This window comes from Equus przewalskii, chromosome 6, assembly GCF_037783145.1.
Source record: "Equus przewalskii isolate Varuska chromosome 6, EquPr2, whole genome shotgun sequence".
NCBI lineage: Eukaryota > Metazoa > Chordata > Mammalia > Perissodactyla > Equidae > Equus > Equus przewalskii.
In genome coordinates, this window is record NC_091836.1 from 74,658,370 (window position 1) to 74,683,683 (window position 25,314).

Genomic DNA, 25,314 nt, shown 5'->3' on the forward strand with positions numbered 1-25,314 from the left:
GTGGGTCACTGATGGATCCTGGTAGAAAAGAGCTCGTCACCCTTTTGCTGAGTAAAAGTGCAAGAAAATATCAGTCATTGCACAGATAAGAGGAGCAAGAGGAGACTCAGAAGTCAGGACAGATAAGACAGAGGAGCAGCTGCGATGGTTTCAGGAATCCTCGTGGACATAAAGGAGGAGGTGACCGGCTCCATCTGCCTGGTGCTTCTGACAAAACCCCTGAGCCTAGACTGTGGCCACAGCTTCTGCCAAACCTGCATCACCACAAATAACAAAGAGTCCAGGATAGGCCAAGAAGGAGAGAGCAACTGTCCTGTGTGCCAAACCCCATATGAGCCCAGCAACCTGCCGCCTCATTGGCATGTGGACAACATAGTAGAGAGGCTCAGGGAGGTCAAGTTGAGCTCAGAAGAGGAACAGAAGAAGAGAGATCTCTGTGTGCACCATGAAGAGAAACTCTTGCTCTTCTGTAAGGAGGATGGGAAGGTCATTTGCTGGCTTTGTGAGCTGTCTCAGGAGCATCATGGTCACCACACCTTCCTCATAGAGGATGTTGCCCAGGAATATCATGTAAGAGACCAAGATGGAGAAAAGACAGGGAAGAAAATGATGCTTGAGGGGAAATCTCCACTTTACTTTGGATTTTAATTACTTTGTCACCATAGCTCTCAGGCCTGTGATCTCTTTTCTTCCTATGCTCAGCTTCCAAGACCCGAAAGCCATTTCTGTGCATTCCTTCCAGTTACAAAAGGATAAGCCTACAGTACAGACTCTTAGCCAGAAGTATATATTTTTTTTATCTTGTGCTAATAGGCAGAGATTAGGTACCCAAGAAAAGCTCTCATTATCCCTCTGAATAGGAGGGTTAACTGGGGAGTTGGGCAGATTGAGATGTAGATTCTTCCCCTCTCTTGGTATCCATTTCTTCTTTCAGGACAAAGAGAATCCCTCTTCTCTTGGTGAGGAGATGCTGACTTCTGTCAGCTGAGTCTTAAAGAACACATTCACCACCTCAGGTTTTCTTCTAAGTCAAAGATTCTAATTGCTGTTCTCACTGTTTCTCTAAACTCTAGTCTGTCCAGAGATGAGCTGATTTCATCATCCTTTATCCAAATGCTGAGAAAGCCTGGTACTTGATTCTGGTTTGATTCCTCTTTCACAGGAGAAACTCCAGGCAGTTCTGGTGAAGCTGAGGGAGGAACAGCAGGAAGCTGAGAAGTTGGAAGCTGGTGTCAGAGAAGTCAGGACTGCCTGCCTGAAAGGTAGGAGGAGGCACATCCTGAGGGAGTTAGACTGAAATGTGTGCCAGACTTTGGATGTTAGTCACAAGGAGCTCCTTTCCTTATTTTTTCCTGACAGTTGACGTGTCAAAAAGTTGTTTGATTAGTCCTCCTCTTTTTATCCTTTCCCTAATAGGAGTGGGGCTGAAAAGGGAACACATCACAAATGACACAGACATTTGGAGGGAGGTATTCATTTAGACAGACTCTCTGGTGAGGACGGCTAATGAATTCTATGTCCTTTTCCTGTCATGTTTTTGAGCCTTTGATCCTTCTCGGGGGAGACATTTGGCAGTGGCTCAGGATTTTATCCTCAGTGTTCAACTTTTGGCAGAGGGTGGGTGTGGGGTCAAGAATAATGCAGGAAAGCTCGACTGTCCTGCACAGCTGTGTGAAAGCTGAGCCACACCCAGGTATCCACTGTAGCTAAGGGTTGGTCTCAATAATGCAGATTTGAGGCCACTGTTTTTTTTAATGTGACGTAGATAAGATACAGGGAAAAATGGCTTCCCTAAGACTTGTTCCCCTGTTTCTATCTCACTTCACTGTGAGAATTTCCCAAACAGAATGTTCTTTTTCTAGCTCCCAGGCTGTGCCTGAGAGCCTGAGTACCTCTCTCTCTTTCTCATTCCTGAAGAATCAAATACAAAATGAGAGAGAAAGAATCCAGGCAGAGTTCAATCAAAGGAGAGGTATCCTGGAGTGTGAGGAGCAGAGGGAGCTGCTAACGCTGGCGAATGAAGAGGGAGGTATTCTACCTATCCTGGCTGAGGCTGAGAATGAGGCGGTGGAGCAGAGCTGATTGGTGAGCGCTCTCATCTCAGATGTGGAGCACTGGTTGCAGGAGTCAACACTGGAGATGCTGCAGGTAAGACTTGGGAAGAAGCCCTGTATATGCGATTTAAGAAAAATGAAGGCGAGTTTCCTTCTCCTCCGTATTGCTTTGCTCTTTCTGATGGTGACACTAAGATTCCTCTGGCCCTGCAGTACCCCTTCCTGCATGTATTTCAGAGGTTATAGGAATAATTGAATGCATGAATAACAAGGGGAAAATCTCATTTTTATTAACTGATCAAGTGCATTGTGAAAATTTGACCTGGGAGAGAAGATCCATCGTGTCCAGTAATATTCTCTAGACCCCTGTCATCTGTGGTCTATGTTAAGCATTTATCTGGCACATCTTTATGATCCAGCTTAGTCACAGACAAAGGAGTGTACTTCAGATTCCAAAAGTTTGGGTTTTTTTTTTTCCCTCATAGAATGGGTTGAGACTTTACCTCTCTTTCTTTACATTTTTCAATATTTGTGAAGGACTGGTATTATTTTCTCTTTAAATATTCAACAGTGTTCACCAGGGAAGCCATCTCACTCTGGATTGTTCTTTTTGGAAAGCTTTAAAATAATATATTTTGACTTGTCCAGGATTATTTAAATTTTTTACAGTTCCTCAGTCATTTTTTGGTGGTGTATGCCTTTGTAGGAATTTGTCCATTCTGTCTAAGCTGTCTGATCTGTAGACATAAAGTTAATTATAATAATCCCATATAAAGTGTTTAATTTCCACAGCACTCACAGTAATGTCCCCTCTTTTATTCCTAATTTTGGTGATTTGCTTTTCTCTCTTTTGTTTTGTTGAGTTTAGTTATCTTTGGTCAAATTTTGTTGATTTTTTTCAAGAACAAACTTTACTGTTTCATTGATTTTATCTATTTTTTAATCCATTCTGTATCAGTTATTTCTGCTCTCACCTTTGTTTTCTTTATGTATGAGTGTGTGCGTACTCAAGTGCACACGTGTGTGTGTGTGTGTGTGTGTTGGGTTTAGTATTCTGTTCCTTCACCAGTTTTACTAAAGTGGAAACTTAGATCACTGATTTGAGACCGTCTCTTCTGATACGGTATTTAATGATATAAATCCATTGCTTTGGCTCTATTGCATGCATTTGATTACTTAGTTTTTATTTTTGCTCAGTTCAACTTATTTTCAAATTTCCTTCATGATTTTTTGATAAACACTTAAGATATTTGAAAGTGTGTTGTTTAATTGAAAAATATTTAGTAATTTCTTTTTCTTCTGTTGTGGATTTCAAATTTAATTCCTCTGTAATCAGAGAACACGTATTTTATTTTTTCAGCCTTTTAAATGTGTTGCACTTGTTTTATAGCTTAAGATATTTTACGTCTAGAAAATTTTTCTGCATGAATTTGAAAAGAATGTATATTCTGCATTCACTGGCAAAATGGTCTGAAACAGTCCATAGATGTCAGTTATAAGTCGTTGATAGCATTGTCCACGTTTTCTGTATCCTTGACGATTTTCATGAAAGCTGTTCATTTTGTTATTGACAGTGAGTTATTGAAATCTCCAACTATTATTGTTGAACTGTATATTTTTCCTTTTAATCTTGCTTGGTGTATTTTGAAGCTCTGTTATTATGGGCACATACGTTTATAATTGTTGCACCTTCTTGACATACCTTTTATCATTATGAAATTTCCCTCATACTCTTATTGTATTTATTGTGTTAAAATCTATTTTGTCTGATATTAATATAGACATGAACTATCTTATGATAATTGCTTGTGTGGTATTATTTATCTATCATTTTACTTTTGCCCTATTTGTGTCTTTAAGTCCAAAATATGTCTTTTGTAGACAGCAACAATTGAATCTTGCTTTCTATCCAGTCCAACAATCTCTGTCTTTTAGTTAGGATATTAAGACAATGACTTTTAATGCAATTATTGACATAGCTGTATTTAACTTTGCCATTTTGCTATTTGCTTTCTCTATGTCTCCTTTAGTTTTTATTCTCCTCTTTCTCCTTAAGAAGCTTCTTTTGTGTTTCTAATATATTATTTAAAATTTCCTCATTTTCTAACTTTATTTTTTTTTTAGTTTCTTTCCTAGCAGTTGCTCTAGTGACGATATGAAAGGTATCCTATCATGATGTACTTCAGATTAATACTAACTTAATTCTAGTAAAATATAGAAATTTGCCTTCAACACTGCTTCATTTCCTTCCAGCAACAACACAGTGATGCTTTCAATATGGGAACCTGAGCCAATGCAGGCCAATGTCATGTAGGCCTCGGAATTTTTTGTGGTAACTGGGAAGAGAATTCTCTCTTCTCCTGGAGTTTATATCGGGAGATTCACGTCCCCTTGGTGAACTCAGAATAAATTCAATATAGAGGGAATAAATGGAATTTGGAAAAGGACATAGATGAGATCTTGATGACAAGGTTTTAGCTTCAAATTAGTCTTTGACTAAAGCTATAACTGCTCCCCAAATCCTCCTTTTCTACTTAATCTAGTTTTATGTGGTTTTTGTTATGTACCAAAAGAGCCCTAATACACAGTGCAAAACCATTTTTTTAGAGTGTGGAGACCCAGCCATTGAACTAGTTTTCGGTAACATGGAAGAGGTAAGTCTGAGGTAAAAGAAACCAAATGTATTGGTACATATCTCTTCAAAGAAATATAACTATATCTGTGTTGATAAAGACGATCACATGACTAAAAGTTGTTAAGAATGTGGACTAAACTGGCTTGGTAGAAACTGAAGAGGAGGGTAAATTTTGCAGTTATTAGGAGAGTGATAAAGTGGATATTGTTAACATTATGGACAATGGAGTATAAGAGAGGAGAAAATTTGATTGGCGAATAGTGAGTTACCTATTAGACATTCTAAGTTACTCTTTCCTGCGACTTCTTTACTACTAAATATATGAGCCTGTATTTAAGAGAAAAGATTGGGTGAAAATAAAGTCTTGGAAATCAGCTGTACAGGTATATGTTGAATTGAAGGGAGTAGATGAGGTCACTAATAGACAGTGTATAAAATGAGAAGTGAGACTTGAGAAATGCCTACATAAATACATTTGTTTGCTTGTAACCTCAGCAAAAGCCCTGTAAACTCCTTGAGGAATATTATGGTTATTTACTCATTTTTGATTGTACAAAGGCTGGCATAATGCTTGATAAGTATATCACTTTACATTTCTGTTGAATAAATGAAAGAACCATGAATTATTGAAATCGTCTCACAGAGAGCCTTATTTGTTTTGGGAAAAAAATTATTAACCTCTGGTTTTCCTCATAAATATGTTTCTCCTCCAGATATTGAAAGCCTTATGATGTACTTCCAATAGGGTCAAAGCCGTTTCTATCTTTTAGGAAATGTGACAATATCTCATGAGTCTTTCAGAATGACTGGTCTGGACCTTTTCTTTACTTTTTGGCTCTCATACTGGGGCCATCGCTATTCCTACCATATCAGGGGACACTGGGGTTGTGATGGAGCTTTGTAAGTGAAGAAATGAAGAAGTCACTCCTTGACTCATGTTTTCTCTTTTCTCCCCAGGATGTGAATGGCATCATGGAAAGGTATGTGAGGGAGACCAGAGATGGTCCTTCTGTGCTGTGAAGAGAGGTCTAAAGCCATTAGAGTTATCTGGTGGTCAATAAATATAAAACATCGCTCAGCCAAGAAAATTATGATGTAGATTTATTTTAAACTTGTTTACAAATCATGGCTTGAGCGTTCTACAACTATTGAGAGTGGACTAGATTTTATGGTAGGGAATTTGTTGGGGGAGGTCACAGAGTTTGGGGCCATGGCCATATAATGGATAAGGTATTGTATTATCTGACCCCTATGATTTTATCAATTTTATTCACCCAGCTAGCCTGTATCTCACTGAGCTTCCCATATTTCATAGGTGGTTGACTTGTAGGAAGGTTGTGTCTTCTTTATCTGACAAGTACCCAGGATTGGACAGAACTCCTTTATATAAAAATTTCTGACCTGGAAATGGCGGAGACTAGGTCCCTCTATATGGTTCTGTTTAGATATTCAAAAACAGAATTGAATCTCAAGGAATATTTCATCCCTCGTGCAAACAATTTATCCATCTTTCTTATGTACTTTAGAAGCCAGAATGAAAAGATGGTGACTTTTTGTCTAAATTTGCACATTTACCTGGGAGCATCAAACTCTTTCCAAACACATGCAATTCAGACCAGTATTAGTTTGGTGTTCATAATGTCTTCTTTTCCAAATTATTGTAATTATTTCCAGAGAAAATGAAATCTTAGATGGTATTCTGAGGGCCTCCCTACTGGGGAGCAGACTTTCAAGATCTTGGGCCCTCCAGACAGTATTCTCACACTTGGTATGTATTAAACACTCAGTCTCTGCAACCTCATTTTCTGATCATCTCCCTGGGAACCCATATCCATTCAGTGACTTTTCCACACATTAATTTTTTTTTAATTGTCAAAGTTTTGTTTTTTAAAATCTATTATTTCATGTCATTTCATATGATTTCCACAAGGTAGAGAGACAGAGGTTAACATTTTCATATTGAAAGGAAGAAACAATGTTTCTAAGAGATCACAACCTTCCCAAGGTCATAGAGAGGGTAAACGGGAAAGTGGACATGAGCACATTTCTTCTGGCTTCAAGGTCAGCAGTCTCCTCTTTCCTTTCACAAGGTCTCTAGGGAATAAGGTTCAAGTGAATCAATAGAGTGAAAAGACAGGAAGTCAGTGGTTTTGGAAGGACCAAAATTCAGAGGTGTGGGTGTCAATGTTTTTCGTACCTAGGAGTGAGACCTTGACTCTGGAGAAGCCAAAAATGTCCCCAAGGAACAAAGGAGAGTGTTTCAAGCTTCCGATCTGATAGGGAAACTGCAAGCATTTAAAGTTGAGGAGAACCAAGGGAGGAGTGTGGGTGTAGGATTCTTGTAGTATCAGGGCAAAATGGGAAAGTGCATGTTGTTTCTAGATTAAAGTTGAAAAAAAAAGGAGATAGGCCTGACAAGGAGAAAGGGATCCTGTGCTGAAGATGTTCAGATTGAAATGGGAATGGCCTGGTGTCTGCTTTGTCCCCTCATTAACCAGTTCACAGCTTCACAGGGCTCCCCTCCCCTCTCCCCACTCTAGATAGACGATAGGTATCAGTGTTTACTCCTTTCTCTCTGACATCATTGCAGCTTTTGTTATTTCAGAGCTGAGAGAGGTCCAATGCTACAGAAGTAAGAAGTTACAGGGTACACAATTCTCCATGTTCTGGTCCCTTTTCAGAAGTGGTGGTTATGGCTAGGTCTCATGGACTTAGCTTCATGTGTTCTTCCCCAAAGATGCTTAATGCAACCATTCTTAAGTGTCCTACTCATCTCTGACCTATCAACACAAGTTCCCCCAGTCAACCCCCGGTATTGCTCCTCACAATGTTGCAAGACACACCCATTATATAACCCTCACTTGACCCTTTAATTTTCCTACAGTGGATGTGATGCTGAATCCAGTCAATGCTATTACTGGTATTGGTGTGTCTTTGGATTAGAGACAAGGGATAGTTGTGCAAACTTTTACAGTTAGGTATATATATCCATATGATCTTTTAGCTTTCGATGTCTTGGGCTGCCAATGTTTATCCTCAGGAAAGTATTCCTGGGAAGTATATGTGTCTGGGAAGATTGCCTGGATCCGGAGGGTATGCAGTAATGAAAGGAACTTCAAGAGAAATAAGATCTCTGGGTTTATTTTTGGCCAAATGTAAACGACTCAAATGTATACTCCAGACACAGACTTCAATATGGCTAATGGGTTATAGGGCTTCAGAATGAATCTGAGTACAATGCCTTTGAAGACTCTTCCACCTCTGATTCCCAGACTCTTTCCATGGCTGTTCCTCCCCATCATGTAGAGGTTTCCCTAGACTCTGAAGAAGGCATTGTCTCATTTTTCAATGTCACCCACCATGGGTCTCTCATCTATTACTTCTCTAAATGTCACTTTTCTCAGAATGTTTATCCATATTCCAATCCTTGGAACTGTCCAGGCCCCATCACCCTGTGCCCCTCGAGCTCCTGAACATTCTTAATCTCTCACCCTCCTCTGCTCTTGTCCTGGGGCTCATCTACTGCACCTGAGTTGATTTGCACCATTCCAACCACCTCTTCCTTTTTTCCCCTTTTTTTATTTAGAAGGTCTTTGTATTGGTCTACTAGGGCTGCCACAACAAAGTACCACTGACTGAATGACTTAAACAACAGCAATTTGTATTCTCACAGTTCTGGAGTCTAAAAGTCCAAAGTGAAGGTGTCAGCTGAGTTGGTTCTTTATGACAGCTGTGATGAAAGGATCTGGTCAAAATTTTCTCTCTTTGACTTGTAGATGGCTCTTGTCTCCCTATGTCTCTTCACATCTTCTTCTCACTATGCATGGCTTTCTGCCTAAATTTTCCCTTTTGATGAGGACCCAGTCACATTACAGTAGGGCTCACCTTAATCATTTTAACATAATTATCTCTGTAAATACCCTATCTCCAAATAAGGTCACACTCTGAAGTATTAGTGATTAGAACTGCAACATATGATTTTGGGGGAACATAATTCAAGCCATGACAGTCTATACACTTCCCTAACACAGTGAAAGCTTGAACTTTTTCTTCCTAATATCTTGTTTTTGTTAGGAGAGAATGCTTATTTTTTTGTATTGCAAGGGAAACACATCTAATCCCTCTGACAGAAAGAACAGTATTGCTGTAACTCCTCTCACATCTCCTTTCTTCCTCATTCCCTCTGCTGCTGAACAGAATTAACAAAGCAAAACTTGTCAACCCTATCTGTGTTATCTAGGAGCATGCATAAGAATCTGTCCCTACATAGTGAATCCTTCAGAGTGTGTTGCTTTACCAATGGCACCCCATGTCTATCACAGCGCTAAAGTGAGAAGTGCATAAATTAAATATTTACCAAAAGTAGATTCTTGGTGCTCAGAATTTCTGAGGTCAAATCTTGTCTCTTCACTTATAAGCTGTGTAAACTTGAAGAAGTTACTTACCATCTCTTGGCCTCATTTTCTTAAAATAAAAATTGATTTTAAAGATTGTATCCAGGGGCTGGCCCCATGGCCGAGTGGGTAAGTTCGTGTGCTCTGCTTCGATGGCCCAGTGTTTCACTGGTTCGGATCCTGGGCGTGGACACGGCACCTCTCATCAGGCCACGGTGAGGTGGCATCCCACATGCCACAACTAGAAGGACCTACAACTAAAAGAATATATATATATACAACTATGTACTGGGAGGATTTGGGGGAGAAAAAGAAGAAAACAATGAAAGAAAGATTAGCAACGGTTGTTAGCTCAGGTGCCAATCTTTAGAAAACAAAACAAAATAAAATAAAAATTGTATCCAATTCCTAGGATCACTTTGAGAGTCTATGTTTTATTAAATGTAAAGCACTTTGCTAAGAGTCTTACGTGTAAGAATAAATATTTATTATTTTTACTGAAAAAAGATAAGCTATGCCAATGTCCCTAGGAACAGTTTTCTTTTGGTTTGGTTTTGCTTCAACAAAATGAGAATTGGTTCTACTGAAGTCTCATTTTTCAGCTCTGAAATGCCCCTGCAGACAGTTTGAGTTTTCATGATGTGTCCTGTGAAGAGGGTCGGGTTTCTGCCCACCTGTCCTTATGAGAGACAGCCTTTTCGTGTTCAGTCCTTTTCCCTGTAGTGAAACACTTGGGTATACCACTGTATTTAGTACCTTAGGCACTTTTCATCTCTTTTTTAAAAAAATCACTTTCAAACTTAGGATGAAGAATAGGACTACCTAGGAGAACAAAGACACAAACTGTTGCTAGAGAAGTATGCCTTGTAACTTAGAGCAGGCTACAATACTGTACAAAATTTGAATGAAGATTTGCAGGACTGGAGGATGCTTGACCTGTGGGCCAGGAACAGCAGGGGACTGGTGCACAGCATCAGCCTGCAGGACATTCAAGAAGTACAGAAACTGGTAGAGAGTGGGGTCAATGTGAGCTCCCCAAATGAGGTCACCAACTGGACCTGTGTACACTGGATATGTAAACACAGTCATGACCAGGTGGTCTCTAACTTGTTAAAATGAGCATCTGACAGAGAAATTCTTACCACAAAAGGAGAAATGCCAGTCCAATTAACATCAAGGAGAGAAATTAGGAAGATTATGGGAGTAGAAAATGATTATGATGAAGAAAACTACCCCCAGTTTAAGAAGGAGACAGACCTACCTTTTGTTCCTAATTGTTTGGCCAAGACAGACTTCCATTTTATCTACAATCCCACAGTAGAGGATTCAGCCCAACTGCAGAATGGGGGCTCATCTTCACCTCCTGCATCACTTCTTGTGGATGGCTCACCTCCGTTGCTCCTTCATAGGGACCCTCCCCTGCTGGGAACCTTTTTGTGGGACCACACCTCTTGACACTGGTTCAGAACTAGGAGGTGTCTGCCCCCTCTGCCATACTCAGAACACCAGAAAGCACAAAACCGGAGACTGTTCGTTAGTCACCAGGGAGTCACAGTCGCTCACTGTTCTCTTCTGTCCTGTCCAACCTGCCAGTGTTGCTGGAGCTGCAAAATGGGATGTTTACACGACTGCTGCCAGCATTCCCTCCATTTTTACTCACTGGAGCATTTCCATTTAATATGCAAGAGCTAGTACTTAAGATGAGGGTTCAGAACCCATCTCTTTGAGAAAATGATTTTGTTAAAATTGAACTGGCCCTTCAGGAGCTTACCTACCACAAATTGCTCAGAATGACTTACTGTGCCCTGAGTGTTAATCCGGATAAGTGGAGATCAGAAAGGTATCCAGTGCTCTGGTAAGAAAAGACAAAGATGTTGCTCAACTTCAAGATTTCCAAGAGTTGGAACTGATTCTAATGATAAGTGAAAATAATTTTTCTTCAGAAATGCTGCATCCACACTGACTGAAAGGTCTTGCTACAACAAGAGAGCTTCAAAACTGACTTCCTCATGCAGCAAGGACTTTTATCACTGAATATTGTGACAATGTGTGTCACCTCTGGGCCAAAGACAAGGCACTGATCTAAATGCCTGGTATACCCAGGAGGGTCGCTGCTGCCACTGCATAGCATACATTCTTCCACCAAGTTAGGAGGCCCCTGACCCCAAACAGTGGTGCCCACACTTCCAAGCCTCTAGGCGCACAATAAACCTATTGCTTGAAGCTGTGAACAGCTGAGAAGTGGTCTGGAGAGGTAAAAGCCGGTGGTCCTGTATCCAATGTGTTTTATGTGCAGAATGTAAAAGAGTTGTCCAAGTAAAGCTGAAAGAATGCGGAGCCTGTTTCTAGACACTCTTGTTGACAGTGCAATTGAAGAGCCAGGATACATTTTTCTTGGTTTTGCATGCTCCCAACTCTCCTAAAATGTGAACCAACTAGGGGAAAGAACTGGGGAAAGCACAGGTACAGAACAAAGGAATTTTAGCCTGAGTTGTGGCTGTCAGGTTTCACAGAACATAGGTACAAATGTTTCTTAGGTTAAAATATTTAAAAACAGTTACCTAATAGTATGTATGGTATAAATCAAAAGAGGTTCCCTTCCTCCTGCTTTTTCCTTTGTAAACACTCATGACTACTTCTCTGTCTCTAGTCTGCCATTGCCTAGACAGTTATCTCTGCATTATCTCCTTTGTGGTCACCAGAGGATTCTCTGATGCTTTCTGAGAGAGCAACCACTTTCTTTTAACTCTAAAGTGATTCCTTTCATCTATGCGTTTAATTGTGTCATATGAGAAGAGCACAAGCATTGCCAAACCGTGTCCTCTCTTTCATTTTCTGCTAGCAATGAAAAGCAATTGTTGAGACAGAATCTGTGGCTTTTTAAAAAATTATTGCGATAAACTGAGATAAAGGAGTTAGCATCCTTATTTTTATATCAAAAGTAAAGATTATCTTGAAATTATTTGGATTTTTATACAACCCTGAAATCTGTGCTTTTGTAAACAAATCATTTGATCTGAGAGCTTTCCCCACTACCATCACCAATTCACTTAACAAAGTCAGTTTTGAGTCCACCAGACTTTGTTCAGGAAAAAACAAACATCTCACTAAACTCTTGAGCATGGATGGCATGAGAATTTTTTTAAAGAGTGCATTCAAGGATTCTTTTCTTCTCCTTCAGTGTCATTAGTGTTAAAAGAAAAGCCACTCTCTGGTTGCAACAAACAGCTTAATTTTAGAAATAAGAACGAGCGCACTTCAACAACAGGAGAGCAGAGGTTTGAAGCCAGCTGTTGAAAAGCGTCCCCGCTGTCTTAAGAAGGTTTTTCCCCCATAGTGCCTATAGTTTTCAGAGAAAACATCCCAACTGGGTTAATTTTACTGGCACTCTAGAATCGAGAGAGAGAGTGCAGACATCAACGGAAGAGGATGTTGTGCGAAGTTAATGGCCTCCTTCTGCCACCTAAATGCTGAGCTGAGGTTGAGGTGTTTTCAAGGCCAACTTCACAGAGTCACTCTGTTCAGTAACTTAATTGGGTTCCACCAAGGACTGATGGTGAGTTACTGTACAGTGTTTACACAGCAGAGTAAAGGTTACTTATTACCCTCTTTCTCTGAAGTGCTTTAAAGAAGAAACCTTACTTGTGTTTCAACCAATCAGAAGATAGTTTATCTAGACATACTAAGCTTTTTTCCCTTCTCTTTGAAAAAATTTCAATTTATTGACACAATGAAGGCTAGCTTTATCCTGGAATAAATAAATTCAGTATTAATTAATGTCTAAATCATTGGGGTTAAAACTCTTCTAGCTATTGGGATCCACTGGAGATTCTCAGAAGCAGTGGAGGCCTCTGGCTGGGAGGTGGCCTGCCGAGAAGTAGCTCTGGGCATACCCTGGGCTTGGAAATGGGCTAGCAAGGGGCTGGCATCTCCAGTGAGAGATGGGCCAACATTGTTCTCTCTTTTCCTTTACAAAGTCCTCTGTGGTCAACTGACTCCTGCCGATGGCAGTGGGATAAGGTGCACAGTTGCTGGTAGGTCTTAATTAAAGTCTTACTCTGTGCATTCAGGGAAACATTTTTACATGCTCTGTGCAATTTATAACAAGGATCTTTCCTTTAGCTGTGTTAACTGTAAATTCACCCCTCCTCCTCCACTGCATATTTAAAGTATTTTTTCACTGTGTGTAAACATTCCCTGAACGTTTTGTTCTTTGTGCATTGTTGACTGTTCGATCATAAAAACACTATTGCAATTAAATATTAACTGACTGAAAAAAAAGGGATTTGCAGGACTTTAGAGAAAGATGAGTATCTTGGTCATACTGCATCAAAAGAAAAGTGTGTGAATTGAGATCAATGTGTTAATCTGTATATATCTACATCTCTTTCTCTCTTTATACATACACACACACATATACACATATGTACATATATTTATATATACATGTAATCACTTGTTTAAATATACACACTTATGCATTAACATTATCCCAGTTAGTCTTTACAAACATCATCCACAGGAGATAGTTGTATCATGAGTTTAAAAGAATTTAAAACCTGTTAAACTTTTTCCCTATGGCCCCAAAGGTAATGAATGGGAGAGGGAGGATTAGGATCAGGTGTGCTACTGCAGAATCTGCGATGTCTCCTCTGCACCAAATCACAGAGAAGGCAGCAGCCTGACTCCCAAAGATGTGGGGCAGAAGAGAGAGCCAGGAAATGCTGACCTGCAGGAGAAGCCTGGTGCATATTAGGGAAAATCTTAGGTACCATGAAATATAATTTGATGTGCTCCATCCATGGAGCCATAAATGGGACAGGAGTAGACGTGAAAATGGATAATAGTATACTGAGATACTTCAGGACCAGCATGCCATTGCAGATGACATGAAGAAAATATCCCCTCCATTTAGTGTAGGGCATGAATATTGTAATTGGATGGTTAAAAGGCAGGAATATGAAAACAGACCTAATTTTGTATGACGATACAGCCATTATCAAAATTAACTAATTTCTATGGAATTCAATTTCTCACTTGCAAAATAAATAAAAATAATAAAACTTACCTGATAGGGATGTTGTGGGAATTAAATAACAAAATATTTGTAATAACTTCTGCTATTTTGCAGCACATAGGCACTGATCCAGAGTGATGTCTATTCATATTTTCTTGACTTTTTTTCGGACTTGAAATAAATCATTTTAAGAAAGCACATTTTTTCACTTTAAAATAATTAGTTTTGCTTGATTTCAAGAAAGAGGATAATTAGAATAAAGAATCACAGTCTTTAAAAATTTTTCTCTCAAAGTATAAATATTACTTTATTGTAAAAATAACTTTGTTCTCATCATCTTCTGTAGTAAAAATATCCTCTTTAAACTAACTCAACATACTAGATAAACATTGTATTCATTTTCTATTACTGTGTAACCAGATACCACAAGTTTAGCAAAAGGCTCACATTTTAAGATAAAAGGACTCACATTTATTGTGTCCTAGTTTCTCTGGACAGGAGTGTGGGCACAGCTTAGTGGGGGTTCTCTCTTTTAGGTTCTCACTGGGTTGTCCTTGAAAAGGAACAGAGTTTGCCACCCCAAAATATGCTTCTTTGGGAGATTGATTATTTTAAAGAAACGAAAGACTCACAAAGGTTTTCTTTACCACCCCAGAACTACCCAGTGGAATTTCGAGAAGTGGCCTGTAAGACGAACACAGGTATTCCCAGAAATATCTATAAAGAATATGGGCCGAGTATAGTGAGGGCACTTGGCAGAGCTAGAGATCAGAGTCTTCTCCATGTCCCCTTGTCTGTGATGACATGGCAAACATTTGTTCACTGAACGTTTGCTTTTCCACCTTTATGTGAATTGCCCTTCTCCTCTCAGAAGTTCCAAACCATTCACCCCAACATCCTCCTTTGTCTTTAGCTGAAGATGGTATTTAAGATTGTGGTTTCTTCTATTTTAGTGACTTAATTTTCTTGGGTTTCTCCGGTGTATGCATGTTATTAAACTCTGATTTAGCACCCCGTTTAAGAGGAGACTTTTTGCCCTGACAGCACCTGCTGCCATGATAACAGTCAGGAGAGCCTGGGGGAAGGCTGAGCTGAGATGAAACCATCCTACGGTGCCAAATTAAGTCCTGGCTGGGAAACAGTGTCTGCCTGAGCCACCGTTCCACCAGGCTCTCCAATCACTCTCTCCGTCCTAGAAAACTTGTGTCCAAATTCTGAGGAGCGGCCCCTGCAGCTGTTCCAGGAACTGTTCCCTTGTACCTCTCTGTAAGATGGCCTGCCACTTTAAACCAGACATCTCAGCTTTCAGAAATACACAAGACTAGAAGTTAACAGGATGTCCTTCTTTCTCCAGGAGGGACCAGAAGCTCTTTGCCAAGGTTAGAGTTTAATGGGGAAATAGAAAATTGTACTTCTTGGGCATTGTAAGTATTGGTGCCGGGGTGACTGTGATCCCTGAATTCTTGTCATCAACATGAAGGGAAAGCAGAAAATCCTCTCTGGTTTGGATTCTGAAGACACCGCTACTATTAAAGAAAAAGCCATTCAGTATACTTGTTGAAGACAGGAGGTAAGGAACTCTTTTTTCCAGGGGCTACTTCAATGGACTTTGGTAACAGGGGAGAGAGATCAGGCTGAACTCTGACTACAATAATGAAAAGTGGGGATTTATAACCAAGGAGCAGGGTCAGAGGTCTCTGGATGGAAAATGGCTAAGAGGTAGAGCAATTCTTTGCTAAGCTGACCTAACAGAATGTTTGCTGAAGGCGGGCCAGGGTGATCAGATATTGAGGGTGGTCAGAGCAGCTAAACATCTTCAAGGAGGCTGAGGCAATGACTCATCAAATTCAGTCAGCAGGATTTTTGCGACAACCAGACAATGCAGAGACAAACACCAGAAGAGTATATGTCAGGGCCCAGTTGAGAAGAGAATTCAGAGGAGCTTGACTAGACTTTGGTCCAAGAGGGAATTTTTGTCACCACTCAGACCATTGGCCAAGCCTGACAATAGGTGAGTGTCTTTGGGCCCTTACAAACCTCTCCTGTGATGGCTTCCACTGCTGAATATGTTATTGATGTTCATAAAGTATCCACGTGTACCTTTGCTAGCCTTTGTCTCAAAGCCATGGTGGTAATGCTGCAGATATGGACATTTTAGTGGGACATGTGGAGGAGTATAAAATCCTGTCTGCTAAACTTACCCACTTTAGCAAAGGTAGAAATTTTCTTGGAGAATTATGTATTATAAACTAGAGCAATCTGCTGCCCAGAGCCCACATTAAGATGTAGAAGGGTAATAACTTGTCCCAGGGGAAGGAAAAAGACAGTACTTGGCCTGGGAGTGGCATATACATACACACTCATAGGTACACACACACAGGTATATGTATAAGTATGTGTATAAATATATATGTATAGGGATCATTATCACAGTTTATCTTCCAAAATATCATATGAAGAAGGAATTCCTATCAGGTGATTAAAAGAATATATAAAATTATGAGATATCCCCCTATGTCCCACAGCTAATGAGTGAGGAGGCAAGATTATAACTAGAACTTGGTTTCTCTAGCACAGGTGTCCTCTCTGTAGTGTACCCCTTAAGAATAGGTAGGAGCCACATTCCCTAGGATGTAGGGAAGGAAGGAGAACCCAGAGGATGCAAATCTGCAGAGGCAGCTGGGAGCATCATGGGGAAATCTTGGGTGCCAGGAAATAGAGGTTGACATGCTCAATCCACGTAGGCACTAATGAAGCAGGGACAGGTTCTGGTAACGGCTAAAACCAAGTTGAGCTACTTCATGACCAGGGTGCTGTAACAGGTGACATGATGTAGAGGGGGAACACTGTGGACAGTTCATAGCTTGGACTTTGAAATCAGGATTTCATTATCTAATGATGTTGCTATTTAATGGCCCTTATTAAAGTAAACTTAACTGGTTCCATTCACCATCAGAAATAGAGATGTTGAGCTACTTGATAGGGACATTGTGGGAACTAGATAATAGAATGTTTGTCATAGCTTCCTCACTTCCTAGCACATAAGCACTGATCCAGATTGTTGCTGATTGATTTTCTCTCTTCTTTGAAATAATTAATAAGAATGAATATTAATCTACTTAAATATTAGTACCTTTCTTTTGCTTTGAAATAGAATAACTATTAAAAAATCATAAATCTTTTTTTTTTTTTTTTGAGGAAAATCAACCCTGAGATAACATCTGCTGCCCATCCTCTTTTTACTGAGGAAGACTGGCCTGGAGCTAACACCTGTGCCCATCTTCCTCTACTTTATATGTGGGATGCCACAGCATGTCTTGACAAGTGGTGCCATGTGTGTACCTGGGATCTAAACCGGCAGACCCTGGGCCGCCAAATCTGAACGTGCCAACGTAACTGCTATGCCACCGGGCCAGTCCCCATAGATCATTTTTTTATTTCACCTTTGGCACGAAAAATATTTCTTTCTTAAAATCTTCAAATATCTTTATTTAAAGTAGCAGGTATTTATTTGAGTACACAATTCTAATTTTTTTCTCTAAACATTCTTTTGGACTTTGATATTTACTAGTCAGCTATCATTCAGTATTTTTTAAATTTCTGTATGGACAGTTAACATGACGTCTAATGCCTTGAGTTTTTATGGCATTGTTATTCAAGATATAAAGTTCCAGTTATACAAGATAAATACTTTTTATAGGCCTACTGCACAGCATTCTACCTATGCAGTCATGCATTCCTGTGGATGGGGATACATTCTAAGAAATGCGTGTGTGAATATCATAGAATGTACATACATAAACCTAGATGGCATAGAGTACTACACAGCTAGACTATATGGCACCAATCTTACGGGACCATGTCATGAATGCGGTTCATCGATGACTGAAACATTATTGTGCAGCGCATGACTGTAGTCAACAATGCTTTATTGTGCACATCATAAATATTTCTTCATTATGCAGCAAAGTTTTAGCTTACTCAAAGACACTTAGATTTTTAAAAATTTTAATTACTGAAACAGCATCTTAAATCTAAATCAATATACTAGGTACAAGTTGATTTGACCTTCCTTTCTGTTTCCACAGTAATTCCCTCTCAGTGGAAAAGCTTTTCTCTGTTTGCCCAGGTCAATCTCCACTCTTCAGGTTGCTGGTTCCACTGTGACTGCAGTGATGGAGAAAGGGTCAGTACTTGGGTCATGGGTTCCATCAGCAATGGTCAAGGTCAGGGTTTCCCTTTCCTGACCAGCCTCACTCTTTCCAGTGAGCTGAAAGGCTACAGCAGTCCTCAGGAATGAAGTAAAGCCTGTTCTCCTCCTGCAGGGAGACAGCAGGGCAGATGCTGCAGCACTGAGGGGTCCTGCAGCACTTGGTGGTGTCCTAGTGTCTTTTAGCATTTTCTTTTCCAACTATTCTCAAACTACTTATGAGCTGAGAGAAATAGAAATAACAGGCTACTTGGCCAAACAGTGCCTGCCTTGGTCCCTGTTCACCAGAAGTTCTTTAGTTCACCATTCCAGGTTAGATGCATCCTGTCTCTCTTCACACACGCATATCCCTCAAACTCTCATCCATGGGAACTGGGGGAAATTGATTCTTACCCATATTCCCTTTGACTTCTGTTTTCCTGTCACTATGGCTACAATGACTTAATAGCTCATTAAGAAAACCAGTTCAAGATGTGAAACTAGTTAAAGAGAAAAGTACCTGAGTTATCAAAAACAAAGGAAAAGTTTGAAATATCCTTTTTTTGACAGTGTCTCCTGCCCCAAAATGAAGCTGTTTCCTCACAAAAGTCTGAAGCCTGTAAGTAGCTTCTCCTCAGGAAGTGTCCTGAGAAGGAATTCTGGGCTCAAAATCCACAGTGCATTGGGCATCAGTGTGGCTTCTGTCATGAACAAGTTCTCTGAGCGCTATCACTCCACGTTGTACTTCTGGGACCTTAGGATTGTACTGGGTCATGATTTGAGAGATGACTTTATACAATGAGAAGTTTAGGTGAGCCGAGGAGTCAAAAGAAAGATTTCTTGGACTCTCAAGATCTGGCAGTAGTGCTCTTTTATTTAGAAAATAGTGTGGAATAGCATGGGGACAGGACCCATGGGCAGTCAGAGGTGCTGCCGCCGGCATGGGAACAGGACCCGTGGGGACAGGACCCACGGGCAGGAGGAGCCACTGCTGCTGCCACTTCTGCTGCAAACATGAGTGGAGAGTAAGGCTAAATTTAAGGCATAGGTGTGTGAGTTATCTCTTTACAAGACAAAAAATGTTAAAATGGTACCAGTGCCGGTAGGGTCCGGTCATTGGGTGGTGCCACAACTTTTAGATAAGAATCAAACCGGATTGAGTAAATGGCAGAAGTCACGCTTAAATATTATCTTCAGCTAAAGACAAAAGAGGATTTGGTGGGGGGGGGGGGGGGGAGTCAGTTACATGAGGTTCCCAGACAGTAAACAACTTAAGTTCTTGCCTTCCCCATTAAGAGTTTCCAGAGATAAGGCCATCCCCGCTTCCTCCTGGCACAGAGAGGGAGGCATGGAGATTTCCTTCAAAAATGCAATTGTCTCTCATCAAAAGGCGAGTAAATTCCACTCCTCGGAGCCTGCTTCTCATGTGCAGAATTAAAATTAACCAGCCTAAAAATCCTCATCAGCTTCTCCTCAGGAAATGTCCTGAGAAGTAATTCTGGACTCAAAATCAACAGTGCATTGGGCATCAGTGTGGGTTCTCTCATGAACAAGTTTTCTGAGTGCAATCACTCCACGTTGTATTTCTGGGACCTTAGGATTGTACTGTGTCATCAATTTGAGAGATGACTTTACACAATGAGAATTTTAGGGAGGTTCATGAGAATCTCAGGGAATAAGCAGGCTTCATCTTGCAGGTTCACTTATGGGCAATGAGCAGGCAGTGCTATCCACAGCCCTCAGTAGCTGTGCACCAGACGTTTCTAAATCCTCATGACCTGAGCTCCTTACTGAAATAGAGACGTGTGATCTGTGCTCAGTGATATGGGATTCCAGTGATTGACCACTTGGCTCAAGGATGATGATGATGGGGACTATTGATTCTGATTCCTCATCTCTCCATAGCCTCCAATCTCAGGTCTGTTTTGATCTCATACCTGTTGCAACTTCACCGTGCCTCCCATCGCTATGAATCCTCTCAGACCAGGTGACTCATCTAGTCACCGAGGGGTGGAAAATGAAGGATTCTTTATCTCCACAGTAGTTTATATGGGGACATTAATGTAAACGGATGTTTCAATTTAACTTTCCAATTAACCACTGCTAGACTATAAAATATAATTGATTTTTAATATAGAATTTGTGCCCTATGACCTGACTGAATTTACTAACAATTTTCAGTAGGTTATGCTGGATTGATTCGGATTTTCTTTGTAACTATTGTGTCACCTACAGAGACTATTTCATTACCTCTTTTCTAATATTTATGTTTTAATTTGATTTTCTTGCCGAATTTTTTGGGCAAGGATATATAGCTCAAGAACGAATGGGAATGGTGAGGATTGGTGTTTTTCCAATCATAGAGAAAATGTCGTCAATATTTACCCATTAAGTATGATGTAAACTGTAGGCTTTTCTTATTTCCTTTCATCAGGTTAATGTTCCTAATTTATTATTATCATGACTGAGTATTGGATTTTGTGTGATGCTTTTCTGCACATATTTAAAGGAAAGTGATTTTTAACCCTTTGTTTCTCATCTAATTCAGCTACTTTTATAGTTTTAGTATTGTTGTACTTTAATAGTTGTCCTGTAGTTTAAGCCTATATTATAACCTTGATATTTTTGCAGAGAATTGGGGCTCTGATTATTATTTTCATATTGGATCATTTTTATTAATTTGCTTCTAAGTTCACTTATGCTTTCTCTTGTGATCCTGAAGTTCCTCTAAGCCAAACTTGGATTTGTTTTTAGAGTTGTTGCAGTTTTCAGTTTTAGTATTTCAATTAACAAAACCCAACAGTTTCTGTTTGTCTTTTGGCATTTCTTATTTGCTCCTTATTGTAAGCATATTTTCTTTTACATCAGTCTCCCCAGATATAATAGTGGCTGTGAAGTCCTTGTCTATGAAATACAACATTAGATTGTTTTTACTTGGTCTCCATTAACTGCCTTTGTCTTGAGGAGAAGCCACGTTGGCCAGTGTCTTTGTAAGTTGAGTGGTTTAGATTGGATCTAAAATACCCCAGGGGAATTGTGAATGAGACTTAGAGACTCTGGCTTCTGTTTATCTGCCAGATGGATATTTTTTTTTCAGGTGCTTAACTTGGTTAAACTCAAATTCTTCATTCTCCCCTGCATTTTGCAGCAGCTGAAATCTCTGTTCAGTCCTGTTAGCCCTGCTTGGCATCTCTCTCACAGATGTGTTTCAGGGATTTGGTTATAGTTTACATGGACATTTTGGAGTCTTTTCCTCTGTATCTCTTTGATATTCTCCACCACTTTCCAGCTGATGGCAGTCCCAAATCATTCTTCATGTTCTTCAAGCCATCAAGTCTGTATGTTGCTAACTGATCTTGAACTGTGCAATCCACTGCCAATTGAGGTCTGCCTTAAGATGACAAGCCATAAAACCAGAAAACTCCTCTAATACTGTTCCCTTCTTCCAAGTGTCTATTACACTGTAGTTTCTGACCACTTTTGTCACTTTCTAGTGCCTTTACGTTTAGTTTCCTTTCCTTTTCTTCTTCTTCTCTTTCTTTTCTTTTGCATTTGTCCATGGTTTATAATGCTGATCTCTGGTTTAGGGTCCTGGTTTGTTAGAATGAATACATCCTTTAGCGGAAACAGAACATCAGTCTTGCTTCTTTTGCATATTCAGCAATGATGGCATGAAGTATGGTAGTTAATGCAGAGATATTAAGATAGATGTCTTTTTAGGTATGCTATATGATTGAAACTGGAGGTGAATGTAGACCTCAGAGGGTAGCTATGTTGTGTGACAAGCACGGTATTAGCAGTATTGATTGCAATGTTCTTAAGAAATGAGCTCCCTTCTCCAAAGACCTCTTCTCTGTGCAATACTTCCTCTCTTACCAATCCTTCCTCAATATTCACCCTTTTTCTCACCTCCCTTTGAATCTCTGAGCTGATCCCATATCTTTGGTTGATATGTTGGGAATTTCCTAAAAAACATTAGGTTTGCAGCTGAGCCATATCATGTCCCATGAAGATACCTGACAACGTGGGCCAGTGGGAAACCTGAATTCACCAAGCCCCTCTCAACACACACAAGTGTTCACCAGAGCTCATCATGTTGCTATGTGGTAGGCATTCCAGGTTATCATGTTCTGAGTTACGAGGGAAAAAGATCCTGCTTAGGGCTCTGTTTCTGCTCCAGTCATTACAGCTCTTGGTTAGAAAGGAATCTAATGAAATATCTCCCCTCAGCCCATGGATGATTAATGTTTTCTTGGTAGAGAACACTGTAAAACAAAAGAAGAGTTAATGTGGTTAAAATGTGGTACTTGAGACAGATCGAACACCAATCTGAGTCAAGTTTAGGAACAAAAGAGGAAATAGAAAAACTATTGGTTAAAATTTGTCAAAGGAGAATCATATATTCGTTGATAATAACAAAAGAATAGGAGAATTGCATTATGTACCACTGCAATTATTTTCATATCAAGAATGGTAGAATACAAGCATGATTTGTCATCCAGATGTTCAATTCAGTTAAAATGATGTTTACAGCTTTAAGTCTGTATATCTACCTCTTTGTCACTGCTTATATGTAACAACTTCTAATAGATCTGAAGCATTAAGCAACAAAAGAGGGAAAGTCCCTACCTGACTTCATGACACTTACAGTTGGGGGTGAAATGAGGGGTGGGGTGGAGATCACTAATGATGGTGTTAGTGAGAACACCAGGCTCCCCACTGCAGTTCTCTCGATTGCCTTCCACTTGCGCGTTTTCATTTCTTAAGTCACGGTATCGTCACTGATACCTCATCTCTAGCAGTAGTCCTAATTCCAGCAAGAACTTCCTGAGAAATCTTAGCAAAGGATTCTCAAGAGAGAGAGAGCCTATGGTGTCTCCACGGGCCACAGCCCAGGCAGCTGGACCAGTTCTGCACAGAGAGCAGCAGAGAAGAGTGCTATAACTGGCCCAGCCCGGGGATGACAAAGATCCTGTGAGAAAGAAATAGGGGAAAGTCAGATGGTTCTTTGAACCTTAGTAAGTCAAGTTCTATGAGTGTAATACTGTAAGATTTCTGCATGCCTTCAAAATAATCCTAGTTCCCTGTCCTCTCTGGGTTCGGAGCCTGAATGGTGTGACAGCTGCCCTGCTCTGCAGCTTCTTCTGTGTTTACTAGTCCTAGCAGATTTCCAAGTACAAACTCAGGAATCCACTAAGCTCCTCAAAACCACTAACTTTGCTCCCCCTTCTCCTTGGGCCATATTGGCACCCAGAAACCGAGCTCAGGGGAGAGATCAGGAGCAAGAGCAACAGGTAGGAAGAATTTCCATAAGAGGCATCTTTACAACTTTTAGTGAAAAAAAATGAGAGGTTTGATTAGTGTTACTAAAGTGAAAAGATATCAGAAGAAGTAGCATGATGCCAAGATCCTGAGACCCATGAGAAAAAGGGGTTAAAATAGGTGTGTCTCTCTTGCTGTGAAAGGCAGACTGCACCGCTTATACACTTACTCAGATGGTACATCCGAGTCAAAGTTCTTTCTTTTTTGAAGCTGACATCCATTTATGTGGTGTGATTTTATGCATTAAAATTGACTTCAGGCATTATCATGTCTACAACATCCTCCTTGTACCCTTAAGCCCTCCAAGTCTTTTCTAAGCACACGGCTTTTGAAACAGCGCAGCTCATCTGTGTCGTTATCACAGTTCATGTGTGCCGTTAACACAGTTTCAGAATTCTCTCTTTCCTATATTAGACTTTGTTCTCCAGAGAAACAGAACCAATATTTTACATACATATTTTATATATTTATAAATGCAATATTTATGTGATAAATATCATATTTACATTTATTTGTATAACGTTTATAATACATAAATAGTTATATTTATAATGTACAATTATAAATATTTATCCATGTTTATAAAATGTATAACTATTTATAAATATAATATTTACACATATTTTAATATAGATACAATATATAAAAATATATTAATTATGTATACATATATATAATATATTGGCTGACATCATTCTGGAGGCTAAGAACTTCCAGGATCCGCTGTCTGCAAGTCGGAGACCCAGGGAGGCTGGTGGTGCAATCAGACCCTGTCTGACAGTGTGAGAACCAGGGTAACCAACGCTGCAAGTCCTGGTTGAAGGGCAGGGGAAGAACCATGTCCCAGGTCCAACAGGCACGCACGAAGCAAAAGGGGCAAATTCTTTCCTCCTCTACCTTTTTGTTCTATATAGACCACAACAAATTGGATGATGGACATCCACAATGGAGAGGACAATCTAGTTTACTGAGTCCACAGATTTAATGCTATTCTCATCTGGAAAGAACGCATTCACAGACATACCCAGAAATCATGTTTAATCTGGGCACCTTGTGGCCAGTCAAGTTGACACTGAAAATTAGCCTTCATGGTTATTTTCCAGCCTTACTTTTATTGCGCTCAGATACAGGGTTCCATGTTGAATAGTATTAAATGGCAGTGTCAAACATATGACAGTTCAGACAGTCTCATCTTCCCAGTCTATTTTTGAAAAGTCTCATTTTGGCCTTATTGAACCCAGGTTCTGAAAGTCATCAGTACTGTGCTTCTACTGCCAGAGCCCTCTGACTGACCACTTAAGATAATTTCAGATTTTGACAGTTTTTCCCTGTCTCGTAATATAACAGGACACAGACTGGCCAGATGCATTTACCTGGGCTGCAGCTGCAATCCAGGACGGTGCTGGTGTGGCTGCCTCAAGTGGACCTTCGGCGCGGGTCCTCGCTGAGTGAAGGAGGTACTTTATTCCAGCCTTGAGACAGCTCATTTGTGAGGAACCCAGATGAGGTGGACGTGTGTGAAATTTGAAGTCCTAGGTGAGCCTAGTGCTCCAAAGAAGGAAGTATGTTGAAGAGCCATGAAACAGCTTCCAGGACTAGAACTAAGACAGGAATAAGCATGTAGTTTCTAGCCCATCTGGTCCTGGCAAAAAAGCCTTGTCATTTCCCGGAGGCCTGACATGGAGAGCTGCCATTGGTCCATT

General features: G+C 40.1%; 2 protein-coding genes, 1 long non-coding RNA gene and 2 pseudogenes across 4 annotated transcripts in view; 4 read left to right on the top strand and 1 right to left on the bottom strand.

Annotated features, from left to right (window-relative positions):
• Window positions 1–5,326, top strand: part of LOC103554374 (tripartite motif-containing protein 5-like) — a 46,035-nt gene extending 40,709 nt beyond the window's left edge. The window contains exons 7-8 of the transcript XR_011541186.1: window positions 1,163–1,262; window positions 1,918–5,326. The gene's annotated coding sequence lies outside the window, so the exon portion shown is untranslated. The remainder of the gene's footprint in view (window positions 1–1,162; window positions 1,263–1,917) is intronic.
• Window positions 145–8,302, top strand: LOC103553619 (E3 ubiquitin-protein ligase TRIM22-like; annotated as a pseudogene).
• Window positions 1,918–25,314, top strand: part of LOC103553611 (tripartite motif-containing protein 5-like) — a 36,759-nt gene continuing 13,362 nt past the window's right edge. The window contains exons 1-3 of one of the 2 annotated variants that reach the window (XM_070624266.1): window positions 1,918–2,148; window positions 5,647–5,669; window positions 24,959–25,068. The gene's annotated coding sequence lies outside the window, so the exon portion shown is untranslated. Of the gene's footprint in view, window positions 2,149–5,646; window positions 5,670–24,958; window positions 25,069–25,314 lie in introns of those variants that run through there. The other variant, XM_070624261.1, reaches the window with a different exon arrangement.
• On the top strand, window positions 9,874–11,241 carry LOC139073337 (ankyrin repeat domain-containing protein 40 pseudogene; annotated as a pseudogene).
• On the bottom strand, window positions 19,144–25,279 carry LOC139083973 (uncharacterized). The gene is made up of 2 exons (XR_011541188.1): window positions 24,985–25,279; window positions 19,144–22,554 (listed from the first exon to the last, which is right to left on the bottom strand). It is a non-coding gene; the product is annotated as an uncharacterized lncRNA (long non-coding RNA).